At 43.9% G+C, this 7043-nt stretch overlaps 1 long non-coding RNA gene across 1 annotated transcript; it reads left to right on the forward strand.

Moving 5' to 3' along the window:
• LOC109391451 (uncharacterized) lies at positions 1 to 6981 on the forward strand. Its single transcript, XR_002125814.1, has 2 exons — positions 1 to 91; positions 6617 to 6981. It is a non-coding gene; the product is annotated as an uncharacterized LOC109391451 (long non-coding RNA).
• The last annotated feature ends 62 nt before the right edge of the window (positions 6982 to 7043 follow it).

Raw genomic sequence — 7043 nt, forward strand, 5'->3', positions numbered from 1 at the left:
CAAACTTCCCTTCCAGCGTCTGGTGCGAGAAATTGCTCAGGACTTCAAAACAGATCTGCGCTTCCAGAGTGCAGCTATTGGTGCTTTGCAGGTAAAATGGCGTGTGGGGAAGGCTCTAGAGTTAGGGGTCCTGCTATGTACGGAGAACAATTCTAAATCTTTGATATGCTTATATAATTTAATCACAAGCCTTCGAGGTAGGTGATGTCTTTATTTCACTGTCAAGATGTCAGAAAGGTTAGGTTGCCCAAGGTCATACACACAGAATATGTAATTTGAACCCATTTGGATCACAGAATCATAATTTGAACCCATTTGACTCCAAAGCCTAGTGTGCATTCCATTATACCGTACAGAAATTTTAAGCATTGCACTAAAATCAAAGTTTAAGGGAGAAAGGCACTCTCCGGTTTGGCTTATGAGTGCTGCAGGACATTAAGAAGACATGAGACTAAAGGTCTATACTGGTAATCAGATTCAAACAGTGACTGATGTAAATGGAATGTTAAAAATAAATGTCTTCCTGGAACTGAAGAGGCAGATGCAAGTGGAGAGCATAATGGCTAGGATAGGAAGAGGCAACATTAAAGAATTGTGTGATGAGGTAGAAAAAGCAGGGAGTGGTAGTTAGGATTGGATTGGCAATTGGGAGAAAAGCTGTGCTTAAAGATGATGCCAGCATTTGAAGACTTGTCCTTTGCTAAAGGGGGTTAGGGATTTCCACTTTAAATGGAAGCATTTTGAATTTATTCTTGACTTCAGGGTGTCAGAACTTTGAGGAATACTATTTTAGGGATGGTTATATAGTTGAAATGTTTGTGGTTTATGTCAAGATTAAAACTTGAAGTGCCTTACAGGTAAGATAGTTTGATTAGATATGTGGAAATAATTGACATCAATCACTTAAATAACCTATTTTATATTGACTGTTTGGATCAGTGTATCTCAAAATATGGTAAAACTACTTTCATTAGAGCTTGGGGTTGGTGGTGATTAAAATGCAGATTGCTGGGCACCGCCACAGACCTGAATCAGAATCTCTTTGTGGGGAGGGTCTAGAATCTGCATACACTCCATTGGGTGATTTTCAAGGTTGCTGTTGCTGTGCCAAGCTTTTGCTTTATAAGTGAAAAGGATTTGATAGGTGGATTCTATACTGAAGTGTAATTGGTTGAGCTGTTTCTATGGTTAGTCTGAACTTCATTTGATTGGTGAATTCCAGGAGTGGGCATCCNCAGCCGGCAGCCCGTGTGAGCTACCAAGAGCCGCTGTGAGCGGCCGTCCAGAGGCCGGCGACTGATCTGCCTCACCTGGGAAGAGCACAATGATAATACCCACATGGGCCAGTGAAGCAACGTCCTCCACAACTAGAATGAAGAACAAAAGGACAGCAACTTGTCTGTTCTCCTCCCCCAATTCCCCAGCACTGTTCCCATCCCCCAATTCCCCAATAAAACCTTAAAAAAAAAAAAAAGAGAGAGGCTGCTAAGGTCAACTACTTAATACCATATCTCATCAAGTTTAAGATGCCCATAATTATAAAATATACTAATATTTACATACCACCAAGAAAGGGGAAAGTGCTGCCAAATAAGGTCTGACAAGTCATCGATTATAAGATGCATACTGGTTTCAGAAACATGAAAATATGGAAAAAAAATAAGTACTTTTTAGAACTGATGAAATATGATAGCCAAAAATGGAAAACAGACTAGATCTCCATCAACTGGTGAATGGATAGACAGAATGTGGTATGTCCACACGATGGATACTATTCAGAAATAGAAAGGAATGAAGTACTGATACATGCTATACCTTGGATGAGCCTTGAAAACATTATGCAAAGTGAAAGAAGTCAGGCACAAGAGACTGCATATTGTATGATTCCATTTATATGAAATGTCCAGAAAAGACACATCTATAAAGAGACAAAAAATAGATTTGTGGTTGCCTGGGGCAGGGAAGGGACAGGAATTAACAGTGAGTGGGCATGAGGGATCTTATTAAGGTGATGGAAATGTTTTAAAACTGATTTATGGTGATGGTTGCACAACTTGGTAAATTCGCTAAAAATCCATCAAATTATATACTGGAAATGTGTGAACTACATACAACATGTAAATTATGATTCAATAAAGTTGTAAAAAAATAGATGTAAAATGTCTAGAATAGTTTCTCAACATGGTGGCTGCTTAAAGAAATGGTGACCCTTCTCAGGTTGCGTGTGGCCCAGGTTCCTAAATCCATAAAGTTGCCCTTTCCTGGGCTCCTGGAAGGGACAGCATTCTCTTTTTTGACGTCACGCAACAGGACCTCTCTGGAGGGTAGCCAGAGGAAGCACTGCTTCTAGAAACTACTGTAGTCAGTTCAGCTGTGCAGTTCAGCTGAAGAAGGCCCCTGTCTGCAGAGAGCAGACTGACAGGACTTGAGGAAGCGGCAAAACCTCAACCTTCCGACCCCTCCACCCACAGCTGCCGCCACACATACAGAGGAAGAGGTCTGTGACCTACCGCTTCCCAGATCTGTCCTGCAGTCAGTAAACTGTCACAGAAATATAAAGAAATGAGGCTGATTTCAGCTCCTGGAAAACCTGTTTCATCCCCCAGAGTCTTCTATGCAGCCGAACCTTACACTTGGCCATTTCCCTCCTCATCCTCCGGCGGTCACGAGCCTCAAGACCTGGCCATCAGCAGAGTGACCCTCAGCATGTCAAGATGCTCAAACACTGACAAAAACATTTGACCACAACCCATAAAGACACTTCTATGAAGGCTTCTCAGCTGCCAGGCACTGGGTCCTGCCTCCCCAGACCGCCCTGAGGCCCTGGCCTCCCATCCCGGACCCTGCCGGGCCAGCTGAAAAGAAACGTGGGCTTCCGGGTCAGGGAGCCCATGCACAAGCAACCCGAGCGCTGACTGTGTGACCTTGGCCATTGACCTCAGGAGCCACCGTCCTCTCAGACATAGAAACACAGTGCCAGTCATCCCTGGCTCTCCAGAGGTTGTCGTGGATGAATGGAATGTCATGAGTGGCTGCACCAGGACGGGAGGCACCCAGTCCAGGTTCCTGCCCTGGATGTCTTCCTGGTGCCGACTGGGGCTGCGATTGGACCCAACTGCTTTGTATTCACGTGGGCGCCATTTTAATACCAGAAATTATGTTGTCAGCAAGTCATCAGNCTGTGATCCATTTAGAGTTAATGTTGGTGAAGGGCCTGTGTGTCTCCATTCACTTTTTTGCATGTGGATGTCCAGTGCTCTCAGCACCATGTGTTGAAAGTATAATTTTGTTTTATTTTTTTAAATTTACATACAGTAAAATTGGCCTTTTTCCCCAGGTGTGTGTGTGTACATTTATGAGAGTGTTAACATGCACAGATGCATGTAACCATCACCATAATCAGGATACAGAACAGCTCTATCGCCTCCCAAAATTCCCTTATGATCCCCCTTTGGAGTTGAACTCTTCCCAACCTCTAACCCCTGGCAGCCACTAATTTGTCCTCCATCCCTATAGATTTGCCATGTATGCCATAAGAGGACTCAAACAGCATGTAACTTCTGACACTAGCTTCTTTCACTTGGCACAATGCCTTTGAGATCTGTCCATGTGGCGTGGATCACAGTTTGTTCCTTTTGCTGAGCAGCATTCATGGTCTGGATGAACTACAGTTTGTTTATCTATTCACTCGCTGAAGAACATTTGTTTCCAGTTTGTGATGACTTATTAAAGTTGCTATAAAATGCATGTAAGGCTTTTGTGTGAATATACGTTTTCATTTCTCTAGAGTAACTACCTAGAAGTGGGTCCCTTTGTTTTTTTAATCAGTTTAAATTGGATTTGCTGTTACTTGAAACAGAAAGCATCCTAACAAATATACCTCCCAGGGTCTCAGGGTTGCAGGGTCATATGCAGGACCCAGGCATCATATGGTATCCAATCTTTGGGCATAGGTCCATGGTGGTAACAGCTAGGACTCCCAGGACACCAGCCCACATGGTCCCTCTAGGCCTGGAGGCTCTGCTGCTGCCATGCCACTTATGAAGTTGGGGTTCTTGGATAAGGCTGGGTCTTCCATCTCTAGGAGCTGTCTTCCCTGGTGTTATAAGCAGCCAGCCCTCTGAAATACTGCCCCCTTCCCAGGCATTGACAACAAGTAGGCCCCACAGGACCCGTGGTAGTTTTGAAACATGTCCACAAATTCTTTGACGCTTCACCCGTCAAAAAGTGGAGTCTCATTCCCCTTCCCTTGAACCTGGGCCAGCCTTGGTGACTTGCTTCTAGTGAATAGAATGTGGCAGAGGAGATGTTGCGTGACTTTTGAGGCTAGATTAGAAAAGGCAGTAAGCTTCTGCTTGGCTCCCTTTCTTGGCATGCTTGCTCTTGGAACCCAAGCCCCATGCTGTGAAAGCCAAGCAGCCACACAGAAAGGCCATGTGTAAATGTTTTGGCCAGAGGTCCCGCTGAGGTGCCAGCCAGCAACCAGCATCAACCAGACATGTGAGCGAACCCTCAGTGATTCCAGCCACTGATCCCAGGCCCAAGCTGATGCTGAACAGAGCAGAGACAAGCTGTCCCCACCATACACAACCCAAATAGCAGATGTGAATAAAATAATTGATGCCACTGTTTAATACTAAGTTTGGGGGTGTTTTGTTATGCAGCAATAGATAAATGGAACAGGACCCCTCTTCCTTTCCCAGACTCTCTCTTCTGGGTCTTACTGATTCTCACCCCTCCCCACTCCCTGGAGCACCCAGCATAATCTCAACGACACCAGCTTTGGGAAAACTAAAGCCAGAAAAGAGAATGTGGTAACTTGTTAGTTATGCCTCCAAATATCTTCGCTTCCTCTACAGTAATTGAGTTTTTGGATTAGTACATGTTGCTCCAGCTAGAGACCACATTTCCCAGCATTCCTTGCAGCTAGCTGTATCCATTTGTCTTAATTCCAGACAATGGAATGTGAGTGGAGAGATGAATACAACTTCTCAGGCTTGGCCATAAAACATTGGGCCTGGGCTTTTCTAAACTATCCCTTTTTCATGGGCCAGAACACAGATAGGATGNATAAGATGGCAGGAAGAACTGAGGCTCAGGGCATCCCCACCTTCCCATCCCTGCCCCAGCCCCAGGGTCTTGGGCACATCATATGTCTGTGGTTCCACTTTGCAGGAATCATCCTGTTCGGACCCCTATGGGTTGCATCTTTCTGTCATTACCAATGTCTGGTTTGAGGCAGAACTATGGGCAGGACACTTACCCTCGCTAAGCCTCAGTTTACCAGTCTAAAAAACAGGAAGCACTGATGGAACCTGAGTGATTGCATGTGGCTTATGAGTGACCATTTTAAAGATACATACAGTATATTGTATATAAATTAGTAAACATTGTACATCAAACACCTGTGATTTCAGTACCACCTTTAAATTTTGAGTGGATGAAAGATTTTAATGAGTAAATAATAGTACAGGCGGCGCCAGTAGGGCAAAAATGACGGAAGTGGTAAGAGAACGCACGAAAAATGCCTAGCACGGAGCCAAACACACACAGTGAGTGCCCAATTCACGGTGGATTTTATTCGGTTATCATCATCACTTTTGGACCTGAAACAAGCAGTTCTGGTTCCGAGTGAAGGGGGGATGGAGGTGGAGTGGGAAGAGAGGTGGCCAGGGTTTCTGCCACCAGCCTCGAGGGTCCTCAAGGCACTGCCGGCACGGGCCTAGCCGGGTGAGGGGCCTGTGGGGCCTGGCGCCGTATAAGAACACGGTGGCTTTACTGCCAGCTGAGCCAAGACGACCACGCTGGCTCCACCCCAGACTGGTCAGTAGATGGCTGCGCATCTATCTGGCTCTTCCTGTGCGTCCCAGGCGATTTGTGGCTCTTAGTATCCAAAGCGTCGCTGACTAAGGACGGACTCCTGAGGGTCACTGTCCAGTTTTGGGAAATAGGGGGTGAAAAGTCTGCCGCGCCAACCCGGCCTCGACAGCAGCCNAGGGGGGGGGTGCATATCTCATAGGCAAACTAGGTCAAAGTATGTAAAAAAGACACTAATCTGGTGCGTTCTGGACCCTATGATACTCTTGTGATAAAATGGGTGTGAAAAGTTGTACGAGGACCGTAAGCTGGAAACCAGTTGTCACCTATGTTGCATTTGGCAAAACAGGGTTCAGACAGATACCTTGGAGTAAGTGGATTCAGAAGAAGGAGACACTGAGGGGACCAGGGAGTAGTACTTTGGATTGGATATATGATTCCATTTATCTTTATAAGGATGAGAATATTACAGTTTAAATTGGATTTCTTGCTTTCCTCAAAACACATTTCAGTTTACTAGAAATCACATATTAACATTAGAAATATTAAACTTTCTTAGTAATGAAATCATTTGATTTGTGTAATTTGATAAAGATTTACATACTTGAGCTTTGCAACTTTTCATAAGCTGCCTTTTAGCTTTGTCTTACAGGTTTTAAAATGTAAGCACTTGATAAAATAGTAAATGTTTTAATGCAGTAGGATTTTTTAAGCATCCAAAAACATTGCTTATTTTAACTGATACAGATGTATCTTAACTGTTGATACCATTAATATTTTTTCTTTATTCCTGTTGTAGGAGGCAAGTGAGGCCTATCTGGTTGGCCTTTTTGAAGATACCAACCTGTGTGCTATCCATGCCAAACGTGTAACAATTATGCCAAAAGACATCCAGCTAGCACGCCGCATACGTGGAGAACGTGCTTAAGAATCCACTATGATGGGAAACATTTCATTCTTTAAAAAAAAAAAAAAAAAATTTCTCTTCTTCCTGTTATTGGTAGTTCTGAATGTTAGTTATTTTTTTTTTCCATGGGGTCAAAAGGTACCTAAGTATATGATTGCAAGTGGGAAAATAGGGGACAGAAATCAGGTATTGGCAGTTTTTCCATTTTCATTTGTGTGTGAATTTTTAATATAAATGCGGGGGACAAAGCATTAATGCAAGTCAAAAGTTTCAGTGAACAAGTTTCAGCAGTTCAACTTTATAACGATTATAAATAAAC

This window comes from Hipposideros armiger, unplaced genomic scaffold (assembly GCF_001890085.2).
Source record: "Hipposideros armiger isolate ML-2016 unplaced genomic scaffold, ASM189008v1 scaffold_293, whole genome shotgun sequence".
In the NCBI taxonomy this organism is placed as follows: Eukaryota; Metazoa; Chordata; class Mammalia; order Chiroptera; family Hipposideridae; genus Hipposideros; species Hipposideros armiger.